Genomic DNA, 17,351 nt, shown 5'->3' with positions numbered 1-17,351 from the left:
GCGGGCGGATAGTGGGCAATAAATCCCCACTGCTCGATGGCCGGGAGATGCAATTCATCCAGAATCCTCCCTTCACCCATCACAGCGAGCGCCCCCCTCGCCCTGAGAGAGAGAGGAAGCAAAGCGTCGAGAGGATGGCAGACTGGAGGATGAGGATGGAGAAGTCCATGGTGGAGCTGGCGAGCGGCGACGAGGCGAGGTTGGAGAGGGCGCAGGAGATCATCTCCTGGTTCTCCACCAGGAAGGAGATGCGGCGCGCGGCGAAGCGCATCTTCAGAAACCTGACGGTGGAAGAGGACGAGAGGCTCACCCCGAATAGGTTCACCACTCCGATGGGTGAGCCGGTGAGCTCGCTCGCTGCTCTGGTTTGGGCCATGGAGGAGACCGAATTTGGGGATCAGGCTCAGAAGGCGAAGTGGTGGGAATTCCGCTCTCGCCGCCGCTTTCCAGCTGGGCCGGAGGAGTTCGTGGTCGGGGCGGTGATGGCCATCCCCACCCCGGGGACGCGCTGGGTTCCGATCCCGATCGAGGACAACAAGGAGGAGATGGAGTTGGAGGCAGAGGAATGGGAGACAGAGCCAGATCTAGTCGGGAGCAGCAACGAGGGGAAGAAGAAGCGGAAGGCACAGGTGCCCAGGCGCTCCCCACGTTTCCCCCGCCGCTCGCCGCGCCTCCTCAGCCTCTCCAGGTCCGCTCCGACGGAATAGGCGCCTCCCCCGCCGGCAATCGCTTCTGGTTGCTGGCCGGGAAGGACGCTGATGAGGAGGCCGGGGACTCGTCAGAAGAAACTGTGAAGACTCTGGTCATGGATAGAGCTTGCCACTACCTGCTTGATAAGGATGTTGGTATTGAGCCTAGAATTTCTATGCATGTTAGTAAAAATAGAAGAAGCAAAAAAAATGTGGAAGTATTGATAGAACCCCTGCAAAAATAAATTGCAAGGAGGAAAGTTATGAAGAGGATGATGGTAAAAATGGAAATAACTATTTATATGGATGGATAGTTAAAAAGCTTATGGAAAAAGCCTCAAAAATACCTAACTATTGGTAAGAAATTGGGCATGATGATTTTACGATATGTGCTTCTGATTGTGTGGCGAAGCTAGACTATACTAGACAGAAAATAGTTATTCGTGGGAATGAAATTATTGAGGAGTGGGCCGATGAGTTGATTAACTGGGCAGGCTCAAAGCCCAGACTAGATAACTGTGATAGCCCAGGGGAGAGAGGGATCTAGGAGGAGACATGTATAAACTCAACTCCCTCCTCTTTGGGTTCAGTCGGCCACCGAGGATGTCCTGGATTAGGGGGTCTCCGGGTCTCCGGGCGTCCGGGCTATGTGATATGGGCCAGACTGATGGGCCAAGAAGATACAAGATCGAAGGCCTTCCCCCGTATCCGGATGGGACTCTCCTTTACGTGGATGACAAGCTTGGCGTTCAGATGTAAAGATTCCTTTCTCTGTAAACCGACTCTGTACAACCCTAGGGCCCTCCGGTGTCTATATAAACCGGAGGGTTTAGTCCGTAGAGGCAATCATAATCAGATAGTCTAGACATCTAGGGTTTAGCCATTACGATCTCGAGGTAGATCAACTCTTGTAACCCCTATACTCATCAAAGTCAATCAAGCAGGAAGTAGGGTATTACCTCCATCAAGAGGGCCCGAACCTGGGTAAACATCGTGTCCCCTGCCTCCTGTTACCTTTGATCCTCAGACGCACAGTTCGGGACCCCCTACCCGAGATCGGCCGGTTTTAACACTGACATTGGTGCTTTCATTGATAGTTTCTCTGTGCTGTCGACAGAAGGTTCGATGGCTCGTTCGATCATCCACAACGATGCCGTCTCTGGGGAGACTTTCGTCCCAGGCCAAATTTTCATATTCGGCGGCTTCGCACTACGTGCCAACTCGACTGGCCACCTTGAGCAGATCGACAGCTACGCCCCTGTCCGTCAGATTAGTTTCCTAAATCTGAACTATGTCGCTGATATCCCAGGAGACTTGATCTTCGAAGGGTTCGCGGGCCTGACCGTCGCTCTGGCCTTAGATCCAGAGCAGACTACCAGGTCCGAAGACAGGAGTTTAGAGCCCGCCGGACTCCGTGCAATTATGGAACTTGCTACCGGAGATCTGGAGGGGACTGCATCATCGGAAAACCCGAAGACAAACCAGGCTCCCCTTGTCGCTGAAGTGCCGGACTCCCCCTCGGACTCCAGATCCGAATTCTCGAGGTCCGCATCAAGCGTGCGTGGCCAGGAGGTTCTCACCCCTGCCGCCCCGCCGGACTCTCGCTTCCCTGTACAAACCTCGGTACTAAACGAGGCTCTCGACTTAATGTGATCCCTCTCCATTACAGAGGAATCGCTTCCGAATTACGCCCAGCCCGGACTAGGGGATGAGAGCGGGGAATTTTACGTCCCACCCACCACCCACTTCATAGCCACTGTCGAAGAATTAACCGGCATGTTGGACTACGCCTCCGAAGACATCGACGACATGAACGACGATGCCGGAGAAAAACAAGGCCAAGACCCTCCATTTACCGGACGTTGGAGGGCCACCTCCACATACGACGTGTACATGGTAGACACACCCAAAGAGGATGATGACGACGGCAAGAAGGATCCGACTGAGGACAAGCCTGTTGAAGCACCTCCAAAGCGTCGAAGTCAGCGGTGCCGCTCAAAATCGCGTGGCGAAAAAGACATCAATACCGGCACCGAAGATAACAACACTTCGGAGAATGCCGAAGACCCGAACCCCCTGTCGAGCCAACACCGGAACAAGATGATTCGGAGGATGGGCAAGTTAATCCCGACGATCCTGTCGGGAACGAGGACTCGGAGGATAGTAACTACCTACCGATCTCTGAAGAGGATGTGAGCCTCGGTGACGAAGACTTCATCGTGCCTGAGGAACCCCTCGAACAAGAGCGCTTTAAGTGCCGGCTAATATCCACTGTGAGAAGCCTAACAAAGAAGCAGCAACAACTCCAAGCCGATCATGATATGCTCAATGACAGATGGACTAAAGTCGTGGCAGCCGACGAATATGGCCTCGAGCGCCCAACCAAGAGCTACCCGAAGCGCAAGCTGCTACCACAATTCGATGACGAGGCCCTTGAGCCAATACCGCCAAAGTATAAACCCGCTGATGAACATGACCGACCACCGCGTGGACGTGATAGACCGACCACTTACGCCGAACACCAGCCTGTGCCACCCCGCCGTCGAGGCAGGGAGGCAGCGGCCCCGGGCTATACCTATGACCTACGAAACGACCTTGACAATAGAGCCGGTCACACAAGATCAATCTATGGGTCAAGGGGGCGTGCTCCAATGCGAGAGGACGGCCATCGGTCCTGGCGCGACAGGCACGACCACACCCAGGCCAAAAACCGCATTCGGACTTCATCCGAACTACGCCGCGACATCACCCAATATAGAGGCGCCGCACACCCCTTATGCTTCATCGATGAGGTGATGGAGCACCAGTTCCCTGAAGGGTTTAAACCCATGAACATTGAATCATACAATGGTACTATAGATCCCGCAGTATGTATCGAAGATTTTCTTCTCCATATTCACATGGCCCGCAGTGATGATCTCCATGCCATCAAATACCTCCCGCTAAAATTAAAGGGACCATCACGGCATTGGTTAAACAGCCTCTCAGAAAACTCTATTGGCAGCTGGGAAGACTTGGAGGATGCCTTTAGAGACAACTTCCAAGGAACCTATGTTCAACCTCCAGATGCCGATGACCTTAGTCACATAGTCCAGCAACCCGGAGAATCAACCCGGAAGCTATGGACCAGGTTCTTAATTAAAAAGAACCAAATTGTGGACTGTCCGGACGCCGATGCCCTCGTGGACATAGCGTCCGAGACGAGTGGATCGCCCGACACATCGACCAAGAAAAATCAAAGTCCATGGCAGCCCTCACCGCACTTATGACCCGCTTTTGCGCGGGAGAGGATAGCTAGCTAGCCCACAGAAGCAACAACACCAACGACCCTTGCACCTCTGAAGCCAGGGATGGCAATGGCAAGCCACAACACAAGAGACACAAGCATTGAAGCAATAACGAAGATACCGAAGACATGGCAGTTAACGCCGGATTCAGTGGCTCTAAACCTGCTCAGCGGAAGAAGCCATTCGAAGGAAATAAGGATGGTCCATCTAGTTTGGACAGAATACTCGATCGGCCCTACCAGATTCATGGCACCCCTGATAAGCCTGCTAATCATACCAACAGGAATTGTTGGGTCTTTAAACAAGCCAGCAAGCTAAACACTGGACATAAGGGGAAGGGGCCGCCCACCAAGGACGATGATGAAGAGCCTCGCCCACCGAACACAAGGGGACAAAAGAAATTCCCCCCGAGGTAAAAACTATGAATATGATATACGCTACGCATATACCCAAAAGGGAGCGCAAGCGCACACTAAGGGACGTTTATGCCATAGAGCGAGTTGCCCCAAAATTTAACCCATGGTCAGCCTGCCCGATAACTTTTGATCGCAGAGACCATCCGACCAGCATCCGTCATGGGGGCTCGGCAACATTGGTCCTCAATCCAATTATCGACGGATTCCACCTCACGCGCGTCCTTATGGATGACGGTAGCAATCTGAACCTGCTTTACCAGGACACTGTCCGCAAAATGGGAATTGACCAGTCAAGAATCAAGCCCACCAAAATCACCTTCAAAGGAGTAATACCTGGCGATGAAGCCCGCTGCACGAGCTCAGTAACACTGGAAGTGGTCTTCGGTTCGTCGGACAACTTCCGAAGTGAAGAGTTGATCTTCGACGTCGTCTCTTTCCGCATCGGTTATCACGCACTGCTCGGAAGGACCGCCTTCGCCCGCTTCAACGCGTTCCTGCATTATGCTTACCTAAAGCTCAAAATGCCTGGACCTCGCGGCGTTATTACAGTCAATGGGAACATGGAGCGCTTCCTTCGTACTGAGGAGCATACAACGGCTCTCTCAGCTGAAGCACAGGGTGGCCTTGTCAAACCGAACATTACCCCGGCAGTCAAGCCCCCAGACACTATGAAACGAGTGCGGTCTACCCCACAGAACAATAGCCCGGCTTGTCCAGAGCTAGATTAGCAATCCAGCCTCTGCCACAGCCCCAACTGGATGGCGGCATACCGCACTAAAGATACCATGGCCACGGACGGGGGCTGATACGTCTCCAACGTATCTACCTTTCCAAACACTTTTGCCCTTGTTTTGGAATCTAACTTGTATGATTTAAATGGAACTAACCCGGACTGACGCTGTTTTTAGCAGAATTGCCATGAAATTGTTTTATGTGCAGAAAACAAAAGTTCTCAGAATGACCTGAAACTCCACGGGATATCTTACAATAAATAATAAAAAGTCCTCGCCAAAGATGAAGACCAGGGGGCCCACACCCTTCTCACAAGGGTGGGGGGCGCGCCCCCCTAGGGCGCGCCCCCTACCTCGTGGGCCCCCTGGAGACCCCCCGACTCCAACTCCAACTCTATATAACTGCTTTCGGGGAGAAAAAATAAAGGAGAAGAAATCATCGCTGTCGGTGTCAAAACCGGCGGATCTCGGGTAGGGGGTCCCGAACTGTAAGTCTAAGGCGGATGGTAACAGGAGGCAGGGGACGCGATGTTTTACCCAGGTTCGGGCCCTCTTGATGGAGGTAAAACCCTACGTCCTGCTTGATTAATCTTGATAATATGAGTAGTACAAGAGTTGATCTACCACGAGATCGGAGAGGCTAAACCCTAGAAGCTAGCCTATGGTATGATTGTATGTTGTCCTACGGACTAAAGCCCTCCGGTTTATATAGACACCGTAGGGGGCTAGGGTTACGCAAGGTCGGTTACAAAGGAGGAGATATACATATCCGTATTGCCTAGCTTGCCTTCCACGCCAAGGAGAGTCCCATCCGGACACGAGACGAAGTCTTCAATCTTGTATCTTCATAGTCCAACAGTCCGGCCAAAGGATATAGTCCGGCTGTCCGGAGACCCCCTAATCCAGGACTTCCTCAGTAGCCCCCGAACCAGGCTTCAATGACGTCAAGTCCGACACGCAGTATTGTCTTCGGCATTGCAAGGCGGGTTCTTCTCCAAATTTCGAATGTTTGTTAGGCAGTGTCCGGCCCCATAAATGTTGTACCTCTTGGCTTCTGCGCCCAATAAGGGCTATCTTCCACGCGTTGAATGAATACGAGGAGCCAGGGCATTTTTACATTCACCCCCTAGCCAGATAAATAAATTGTCTATTAAAGGGATGTGGATTCTCAGATCCAATCCATATCATCCTCCCCCAGCGAGAATCCATCGGAGCGCGCTTCGGAAAAATCCACTCCAGCATGGCCGACAACCGCAGCTCCTCCTCCCGCCCCCGTAGCCCCAAGCCCGGTGATTGGGAGAGGTGTTCTGTCCCACACAGTCGTTTAGTCGAACTGCAGACTAAGGGATTTCTCCCTCCAGCGTATATGGTTCCCGTCCGAGCCGGGCTCGCCACCTACAATGGCGGGGAGCAAGCGGAGAGCTTCCCCAGTCCCTCTACGGGGGAGCGGGTATGCCTTGTTCCTTACTTATTAAGGGGACTCGGATTTCTAATTCATCCATTCCTCCGCAGGCTCCTGGAGTTTTACGGCCTCCAACTGCATAATTTCACCCCTGCTTCCATATCACACATCGCCGGCTATGTTGCCCTCCGCAAGTTATTCCTAGGCTGTGAGGCTCATTTCGAGCTGTGGAAAAGGTTATTTTGCCTCATCCCCCGCACATAGAAGGGGTCACTTTATCAAGTGGGCGGAGCTGAAATATGGTGCATCACCGAAACCGGATACCTGTCCGGTACTCCGAACAAGACGTCCGAAGACTGGACTTCGGAATGGTTTTATATGGAGGACGTCCCCCTGCCGGACCCTGTTTAGCGGGGTCTTCCTGAGTTCAACAATGGTCCTCTGAAGAAACATCGAAGTTGGCGCCCACGGAGCCCCCAGGAGGAAGACAACGGAGAAGTCCTTTACCTGATGAACTGGATTAAAGCGCTGGCTCAATCAGGATTGACAGTAATCGAGGTTATGTCAATATGCGTAATGCGGGGAGTGCAGTCACTTCAATATCGAGGGCACCCCCTGTGGTGTTTTAACGGGGAAGATGATGCCACCCGTTGCGGGCATAAGGGTCCGGACAACACTGCTGCTTTAACAAAAATTCTGTTCGAGTTGTTCAAGGGAGAGGAGGAGGAGTTCATCCGCATCAAGCCACGGGATGGATTCTCCATGTACAACCCTCAAAGCTGGGTGAGTTATATCTCCTTACTCCCACTCTTCCCGCATTCTTTGTCGTTGGTACTCACCTTGCCATTTTGCGGCAGGAACTGCGAAAAGCCATAAGGGAGGTCACCAGCCCATCTCCACAACCAGAGGACCCTGACCGGGCCCTCGGTCCCGGACTCGAAGAAGATCCAGACATATTCGTGGAGCTGATAGACCGGCAGTTCTATCAATTAAGCTGTGATGACGCCATGGTGGCCATTACGGCCGACTATCCCGGACTGCTTCCTGCGTCGCACGTAAGAAAAACCAAAAATCCCAAGTCCAAAAACTAGGATCCCCTTTTAGACACTTCACCTACCATAAACATATGGTGTTTTACAGGGAAGGCATTCGGGACGCCATGCCGAACCCGGAGCAACTCGCCAACAAGAGGCACCGAGGCCGGGCAGGCCAAAAAGGAAGGCGGTCAGGACGGAGACGCTGGCGCAGAGGTATGACAGAAACCCCGCTCCGTGGTTGTCGCCTTTCTCGAAATGTAATGACGTCCATGTTTCTTTAACAGAAAAAACGCTCACCGGAATATGTCCGGTGATGCTGCAGATCACGCTTTCACCAGTCGGGCTCCAGGACCGGACATAGAGGTGGAAGCCGACATGGGGCGGACGCCGGATACCCCCCCTACAGAGGATGCGGATAGACTATCCGCTAAAAATTCAGAAGTGGAGAGCGCCATGAATCATAGGCGTCGCCGGGCCGTACTCCGCGACGGTTGCTTCTCACCAGAGGCATTTGATGCCTTCAATTCTGGAGAGGCGTACCTTCGTGTTGCTCAAAATGGTCTAGCCAGAGCCACAGACCAGTATGTAAAGGATTATGGGTAAGCAAGTCTGACGATTATATGTATCAGTAGCCCCTGAGACTTGAAACAGTTAGCAGAACTGATTTAAGGATCATCGCTTTGTGCAGGTTCTTATAGAGAAGAATACTCGACTGTCACAGGAGCTGGAGGAATGCAAGACCCAACTTCGGGCCGCTGTTGCCGCATTGAAGGAACCTAAAAAGTCCCCAGGTGGTAACATTTCTTCCAAAGAATGATAGGTACCATATAGCGTGCGGCATGGCTGCAAATCTAACGATAGATGTTGCAGATGAATCCAGAGAGAATCCGGAGGACCAGCATGTCGTACGACAGCTAAAGGCTGGCGAACGCGTGCTGACTGAGGTCAGGCGGGAGAAAAACAATCTCCAAGACGCCAATACCAAGCCGAGCGTGGAACTGAAAGATGTTCGAGCCCAACTTGCGGACTCCGAGAAGGAGAATAAGCGGCTTCGACGCGGCATTTTCAGTAAGTTCTTGAACGAACCCTTAAAAAAGGGGTCGACGGAGAAGCCGACTAACAGAGTTATGTCTGCAGGTATGCTAACGGGTCGTCCCGCGGAGGAGATGCCCGGGTCTGCGGGTGATCTTCTATCTGAGTTCTCACAACTGCACGAACAAGTTCAGCAGGTGATGCAAGGTGTCGCCCAGGCCTTGTGGCCATCCGTCTCCCTGCCAGAAGGCATTGGAGAGCTTGCGGAGAAGCTCAAGGGAGCACGGTGGCACTTCCGATTATGGAAGATATCTGCCTGTCGTCAAGGTGCCAGGGAAGCCTGGGCCATGGTGAAGACGCGGTATACCAAGGCTGACCCAAACCACATGGCCGAGGTCGGATCTGTGGGGCCCGATGGGAAAGAGATCCCTGTTAGCTTAGTCTATGGGCAAGTAGAATTAGCCGCAAAGTATTCCCAACAGGATTGTAGGCTAGACCGCCTGTTGGATGGTATAGAAGAGTATTTAGTCAGTCTACATGACTATGTAATTAAAGTGACATGTATAATGCCTTCTAGCCGGATTGTAAATCATTTGTCATGGCGGACCTTTTCGCTTCAACCACGGGACCCGATAGTCCGGAATGTGTCCGAATACCCGATCAGTTATATAAGAACCGGGGTATGCGTGGAGACCAGGCGTAGGGGTCATTAGTGCTTGAACAGACAAGTGCCCAACTAGTTATGTTATATTACATGGGTAGTAAGAAACATCTTCCAGGAAGAATAGTTTCGTTAAGGGTTCCTTTCCCTAGGTACGCATGCCCTAAAGTGCATGTCCGGACTGTGAGAGGAAACGCAGGCAAAAACATCTGGGGGCACATATGGAAAATAAAAAATCATCTTTTGTTCGCCGACTGAATATTCCCTTAAGAACACTAGCTTTCGGCTTCACCCAGTCTGAGGTAGACATCCAGCTGACCCGGTAGTAGCAATCGCAGAGGTGCTCCCCTTATGCCCTAGCCGAATGAACAGGAACGTAGGGCATAAATACAAGAGCCAGACAACCCAGCTTGGCCAAAACTTAAGTCATATCGGTGCATATAATGGAGAAGAAAAGGTACATGCGGAAGAATAACACATGTGCGGGGCATGAAGCCCAGATAAATAATTAAGCTTCTGTGTAAGAAGCCCCCAGGTATAATGAGCGTGGTTAGTGCGTCAATAGTGTGCAAGCAAGGCACAAGTTGGCCCTTGAAGGCCTTTGCGAAAAAATAAAAGAAAGAAAGAGAAAAAATACAGGTAATGTAAATGCGGAAAATGGACAGAGGAAGGAGACGAACATAGAGTCCGGCACTAGGCATAGAATCTTCGGAGCCTGACTGCGTTCCATGGGTTCGGCTCAAGTCGATTATTCGATGCATCCCACAGACGGTATGCTCCACCGGTCAGAACTTGGTCAATAATGAAGGGACCTTCCCATTTTGGCTCGAGCTTGGTCTTTTTCTTCTCCGGCAGGCGTAGAACTAGCTCGCCAATGTTATAAGCTTTGGCCCGTACTTCTCTGTTTTGGTATCTTCGAGCCTGTTGGTGATAGAATGCGGAACGGGCTTTTGCCACGTCGCGCTCCTCCTCCAGTGTGTCCAGACTGTCCTGCCGATCGAGCTCGGCTTCTCTTTCTTCGTACATGCGCACTCGAGGTGGGTCATGAATTATGTCGCAGGGAAGAACCGCCTCTGCGCCGTATACCATAAAGAAGGGGGTGTATCTGGTAGTATGATTCGGCATGGTCCGCAGCCCCCAGAGTACGGAGTCGAGCTCCTCTACCCAGTGCGTGTTAGACTCCTTTAAGGACCGTACTAGTCTGGGTTTAATGCCTCTCATGATAAGACCATTTGCTCGCTCAACTTGGCCATTGGTTTGTGGGTGATAGACTGAAGCATAATCGAGCTTGATGCCCATGTTGCTGCACCAGAGTTTAACCTCGTCGGCCGTGAAGTTCGTGCCGTTGTCAGTGATGATGCTGTGGGGGACACCATAACGGTGTACAACCCCAGATATGAAGTCTATCACCGGTCCGGATTTGGCCGTTTTAACAGGTTTGGCTTCTATCCATTTGGTGAATTTATCCACCATGACCAGTAAGTATTTTTTCTTATGGGTTCCCCCTTTAAGGGGTCCAACCATGTCAATCCCCCAGACCGCGAAGGGCCAGGTAATGGGGATTGTTTGGAGGGCGGTGGGTGGCATGTGGCTTTGGTTTGCAAAAAGCTAGCAACCGGTGCAGCGTTGGACCAAGTCCTGTGCATCTGCCCGGGCCGTCGGCTAATAAAAACCTGTACGGAAGGCCTTGCTTACAAGGGCCCGGGCTGTGGCGTGGTGGCCGCCGAGTCCGGCGTGAATTTCTGCCAAAAGTTTCCACCCTTCCTCTTCGGAGATGCACCTTTGGAGGACTCTGGTAGTGCTTTTTTATACAGTTCTCCCTCATGGACCCTGTAGGCTTTAGATCGCCACACTATGCAGCGTGCCTCATTTTGGTCCTTGGGAAGTTCCTGCCTAGTTAGGTAGGCCAGGAATGGTTCTGTCCATGGGGCGATGATGGCCATTAGTACATGGGCTGAAGGTGTTATTTCGGTGGCAGAGCCTCCGATTATGTCAGAGTGTTCGATATCGGGCATTTTGGCTGGGTGCGGACTATTGTTACCGGTGTCCCCTTCCCATACCACGGATGGCTTAAACAACCTCTCCAAAAATATGTTGGGGGGGGGACCGCATCACATTTTGCGCCGATGCGGGTGAGGATATCCGCTGCCTGATTGTTTTCCCGAGCCACATGGTGAAATTCGAGCCCCTCGAACCGAGCTGACATCTTTAGGACGACGTTTCGATAGGCCGCCATCTTTGGATCCTTGGCATCGAAGTCTCCATTTATTTGGGATATTGCGAGGTTCGAATCCCCATGCACCTCCGGGCGTTGAATGCCCATGGAAACTGCGATCCGAAGACCATATAACAGGGCTTCGTATTCGGCTGCGTTGTTGGAGTCTGTATACAGTATCTGCAGTACGCATTGAACTGTATCTCCGGTTGGGGACGTTAGGACGACGCCAGCCCCCAGACCGGCCAGCATTTTGGAGCAGTCGAAGTGCATGATCCAATTGGAGTATGCGCCGTACTCTTTAGGGAGTTCGGCTTCCGTCCATTCGGCGACAAAGTCGGCCAATACTTGCGATTTAATGGCTCGCCGAGGTTTGTATGTTATGTCGAACGGGAGGAGCTCAATGGCCCATTTGGCAATCCGGCCCGTGGCATCGTGGTTGTTTATAATATCATTAAGTGGCACTTCCGAGGCTACTGTAATCAAACACTCTTGAAAGTAGTGTTGCAGCTTCCGGGATGCCATGAATACCGCATAGGCTATCTTTTGATAATGTGGGTACCGTGATTTGCATGGAGTGAGGACAATGGATACATAATATACCGTCTTTTGAAGAGGGAATTTATGTCCGTCCGCTTCTTGTTCGACAACGAGCACTGCGCTTACAACCTGATGAGTTGCCGCAATGTACAATAGCATTGGTTTGCCGATGTTTGGCGCGGCCAGGATTGAGTTGGTTGTCAGTATGACTTTTATTTCTTTCAATCTGGCTATGGCAGTGCCCGTCCACTCGAAGTGTTCGGTGCACCGAGGGAGGCGATAAAGGGGTAATGCCTTTTCTCCTAAGCAGGAGATAAAGCGGCTTAGAGCCGCCACACATCCAGTTAATTTATGGATTTGTTTGAGGTCCGTTGGGATAGCCAACTGTGACAGAGCTCGGATTTTGGCCGGATTAGCTTCAATTCCTCTACTGGAGACAATGAAGCCCAGAAGCTTTCCGGCTGGTGCACCGAAAACGCATTTTTCCGGATTGAGCTTGATGTCGTATGTTTGGAGGTTGTCGAATGTGAGCCTGAAGTCGTCTATTAGAGAGTTGACGTGTTTGGTTTTGACGGCCACATCTGTTGGAAATATGCCCTAGAGGCAATAATAAAAGTGTTATTATTATATTTCTTTGTTCATGATAATAGTCTTTTATTCATGCTATAACTGTATTATCCGGAAATCGTAATACACGTGTGAATACATAGACCACAATATGTCCCTAGTGAGCCTCTAGTTGACTAGCTCGTTGTGATCAACAGATAGTCATGGTTTCCTGGCTATGGACATTGGATGTCGTTGATAACGGGATCACATCATTAGGAGAATGATGTGATGGACAAGACCCAATCCTAAGCCTAGCATAAAAGGTCGTGTAGTTCATTTGCTAGAGCTTTGCCAATGTCAAGTATCTCTTCCTTCGACCATGAGAGCGTGTAACTCCTGGATACCGTAGGAGTGCTTTGGGTGTATCAAACGTCACAACGTAACTGGGTGACTATAAAGGTGCACTACAGGTATCTCCGAAAGTATCTATTGTTTTATGCGGATCGAGACTGGGATTTGTCACTCCATGTAAACGGAGAGGTATCTCTGGGCCCACTCGGTAGGACATCATCATATGCGCAATGTGACCAAGGAGTTGATCACGGGATGATGTGTTACGGAACGAGTAAAGTGACTTGCCGGTAACGAGATTGAACAAGGTATTGGATACCGACGATCGAATCTCGGGCAAGTAACATACCGATAGACAAAGGGAATTGAATACGGGATTGATTAAGTCCTTGAGATCGTGGTTCATCCGATGAGATCATCGTGGAACATGTGGGAGCCAACATGGGTATCCAGATCCCGCTGTTGGTCATTGACCGGAGAACGTCTCGGTCATGTCTACATGTCTCCCGAACCCGTAGGGTCTACACACTTAAGGTTCGATGACGCTAGGGTTATAAAGGAAGCTTGTATGTGGTAACCGAATGTTGTTCGGAGTCCCGGATGAGATCCCGGACGTCACGAGGAGTTCCGGAATGGTCCGGAGGTAAAGATTTATATATGGGAAGTCCTGTTTTGGTCACCGGAAAAGTTTCGGGCGATATCGGTAATGTATCGGGACCACCGGGAGGGTCCCGGGGGTCCACCAAGTGGGGCCACATGCTCCAGAGGCATACATGGGCCAAGTATGAGAGAGCACCAGCCCCTAGGTGGGCTAGGGCGCCTCCCACCATGGCCCATGCGGCTAGAGGGGGAGAAGGGGCAAACCCTAAGGGGATATGGGCCTTAGGGCCCATATTGGTGCGCCTCCCTCTCCCCTCCCCTCTTGGCCGCACCCCAAAACCCATATAGGGTTGGCCGCCGCCCCTTGGGGGTGGGAAACCCTAGAGGGGGGCGCAGCCCCCTCTCCCCTTATAAATAGTGAGGCATAGGGCTGCCCATAACACATGATTTGATCTCTCGTTGATGCAGCCCTGCCCCTCTCCCTCCTCCTCTTCTCCCATGGTGCTTGGCGAAGGCCTGCGGGATTGCCACGCTCCTCCACCACCACCATGCCGTTGTGCTGCTGTTGGATGGAGTCTTCCTCAACCTCTCCCTCTCTCCTTGCTGGATCAAGGCGTGGGAGACGTCACCGGGCTGTACGTGTGTTGAACGCGGAGGTGCCGTGCGTTCGGCACTTGATCATCGGTGATTTGAATCACGACGAGTACGACTCCATCAACCCCGTTCACTTGAACGCTTCCGCTTAGCGATCTACAAGGGTATGTAGATGCACTCTCCTTCTACTCGTAGCTGGTTTCTCCATAGATAGATCTTGGTGACGCGTAGGAAAATTTTGAATTTCTGCTACGTTCCCCAACAGTGGTATCATGAGCTAGGTCTATTGCGTAGATTCTTTGCACGAGTAGAACACAAAGTAGTTGTGGGTGTTGATGTTGTTCAATATGCTTACCGTTACTAGTCCAATCTTGTTTCGACGGTATTGTGGGATGAAGCGGCCCGGACCGACCTTACACGTACTCTTACGTGAGACAGGTTCCACCGATTGACATGCACTTGGTGCATAAGGTGGCTAGCGGGTGCCAGTCTCTCCCACTTTAGTCGGAACGGATTCGATGAAAAGGGTCCTTATGAAGGGTAAATAGCAATTGGCATATCACGTTGTGGTCTTGCGTAGGTAAGAAACGTTCTTGCTAGAAACCCATAGCAGCCACGTAAAACATGCAACAACAATTAGAGGACGTCTAACTTGTTTTTGCAGGGTATGCTATGTGATGTGATATGGCCAAAAGGATGTGATGAATGATATATATGTGATGTATGAGATTGATCATGTTCTTGTAATAGGATTCACGACTTGCATGTCGATGAGTATGACAACCGGCAGGAGCCATAGGAGTTGTCTTTATTTTTTGTATGACCTGCGTGTCATTGAAGAACGCCATGTAACTTACTTTACTTTATTGCTAAACGCGTTAGCCATAGAAGTAGAAGTAGTCGTTGGCGTGACAACTTCATGAAGACACGATGATGGAGATCATGATGATGGAGATCATGGTGTCATGCCGGTGACGATGATGATCATGGAGCCCCGAAGATGAAGATCAAAAGGAGCAAAATGATATTGGCCATATCATGTCACTATTTGATTGCATGTGATGTTTATCATGTTTATGCATCTTGTTTACTTAGGACGACGGTAGTAAATAAGATGATCCCTTACAAAATTTCAAGAAGTGTTCTCCCCTAACTGTGCACCGTTGCTACAGTTCGTCGCTTCTAAGCACCACGTGATGATCGGGTGTGATGGATTCTTACGTTCACATACAACGGGTGTAAGACAGTTTTACACAGCGAAAACACTTAGGGTTAACTTGACGAGCCTAGCATGTGCAGACATGGCCTCGGAACACGGAGACCTAAAGGTCGAGCATGAGTCGTATGGTAGATACGATCAACATGAAGATGTTCACCGATGATGACTAGTCCGTCTCACGTGATGATCGGACACGGCCTAGTTGACTCGGATCATGTGATCACTTAGATGACCAGAGGGATGTCTATCTGAGTGGGAGTTCATAAGATGAACTTAATTATCCTGAACATAGTCAAAAGGTTTTTGCAAATTATGTCGTAGCTCGCGCTTTAGTTCTACTATTTTAGATATGTTCCTAGAGAAAATATAGTTGAAAGTTGACAGTAGCGATTATGCGGACACTAGAACGCTTATGTCCTTAATGCACTGCTCAGTGTGCTGAACCCCAAACGTCGTTTGTGGATGTTTCTAACATCGAACATACACGTTTTGATAACTACGTGATAGTTCAGTTAAATGGTTTAAGTAGAGGCACCAAAGACGTTTTCGAAACATCGCGGAACATATGAGATGTTTCGAGGGCTGAAATTGGGATTTCAGGCTCGTGCTCACGTCAAGAGGTATAAGACCTCCGACGATTCTCTTAGCCTGCAAACTAAGGGGGAAAAGCTCAATCGTTGAGCTTGTGCTCAGATTGTCTGAGTGCAACAATCACTTGAATCGAGTGGGAGTTAATCTTCCAGATGAGATAGTGATGTTTCTCCAAAGTCATTGCCACCAAGCTGCTAGAGCTTCGTGATGAACTATAACATATCAGGGATGGATATGATGATCCTTGAGGTATTCACGATGTTTGACACCGCGAAAGTAGAAATCAAGAAGGAGCATCAATTGTTGATGGTTAGTGAAACCACTAGTTTCAAGAAGGGCAAGGGCAAGAAGGGATACTTCATGAAACGGCAAATCAGCTGCTGCTCCAGTGAAGAAACCCAAGGTTGAACCCAAACCCGAGACTAAGTGCTTCTGTAATAAGGGGAACAACCACTGGAGCAGGATTACCCTAGATACTTGGTAGATGAGAAGGATGGCAAGGTCGATAGAAGTATATTGGATATACATTATGTTAATGTGTACTTTACTAGTACTCCTAGTAGCACCAGGGTATTAGATACCGGTTCGGTTGCTAAGTGTTAGTAACTCGAAATAAAAGCTACGGAATGAAACGGAGACTAGCTAAAGGTGAGCTGACGATATGTGTTGGAAGTGTTTCCAAGTTTGATGTGATCTAACATCGCACACTCCCTCTACCATCAAGATTAGTATTAAACCTGAATAAGTGCTCTTGCACCTAAAGGAATGGTTTATTGAATCTTGATCGTAGGGATACACATTTTCATGCCAAAAGATATAAGATAGTAATGATAGTACCACTTACTTGTGGCACTGCCATGTAAGTCATAATGGTATAAAACACATGAAGAAGCTCCATGTTGATGGATCTTTGGACTCACTCATTTTTGAAAAGTTTGAGACATGCGAACCATGTCTATTGGTATATATGCATGAAGAAGCTCCATGCAAATGGATCGTTTGGACTCACTTGATTTTGAATCACTTGAGATATGCAAATCATACCACATGGACAAGATGACTGAAAAGCCTCACTTTTAGTAAAGTGGAACAAGATAGCAACTCGTTGGAAGTAACACATTTTGATGTGTGCAGTCCAATGAGTGCCGAGGCATGCAGTGAATATCGTTATGTTCTTACTTCACAGATGATTTGAGTAGATGTTGAGTATATTTACTTGATGAATCACGAGTCTGAATTATTGAAAGGTTCAAGTAATTTCAGTGTGAAGTTGGAAGATCGTCGTGATAAGAGGATAAAAATATCTATGATATGATCATAGAGATGAATATCTGAGTTACGAGTTTTGGCACACAATTAAGACATTATGGAAATAGTTTCACAATTAATACCGCTTGGAACACCATAGTATGATGGTGTGTCCGAACATCATAGTTG

Source organism: Triticum dicoccoides, chromosome 4A (genome assembly GCF_002162155.2).
Source record: "Triticum dicoccoides isolate Atlit2015 ecotype Zavitan chromosome 4A, WEW_v2.0, whole genome shotgun sequence".
Taxonomy (NCBI): domain Eukaryota; kingdom Viridiplantae; phylum Streptophyta; class Magnoliopsida; order Poales; family Poaceae; genus Triticum; species Triticum dicoccoides.
Note: the sequence above shows the minus strand (reverse complement) of the source record.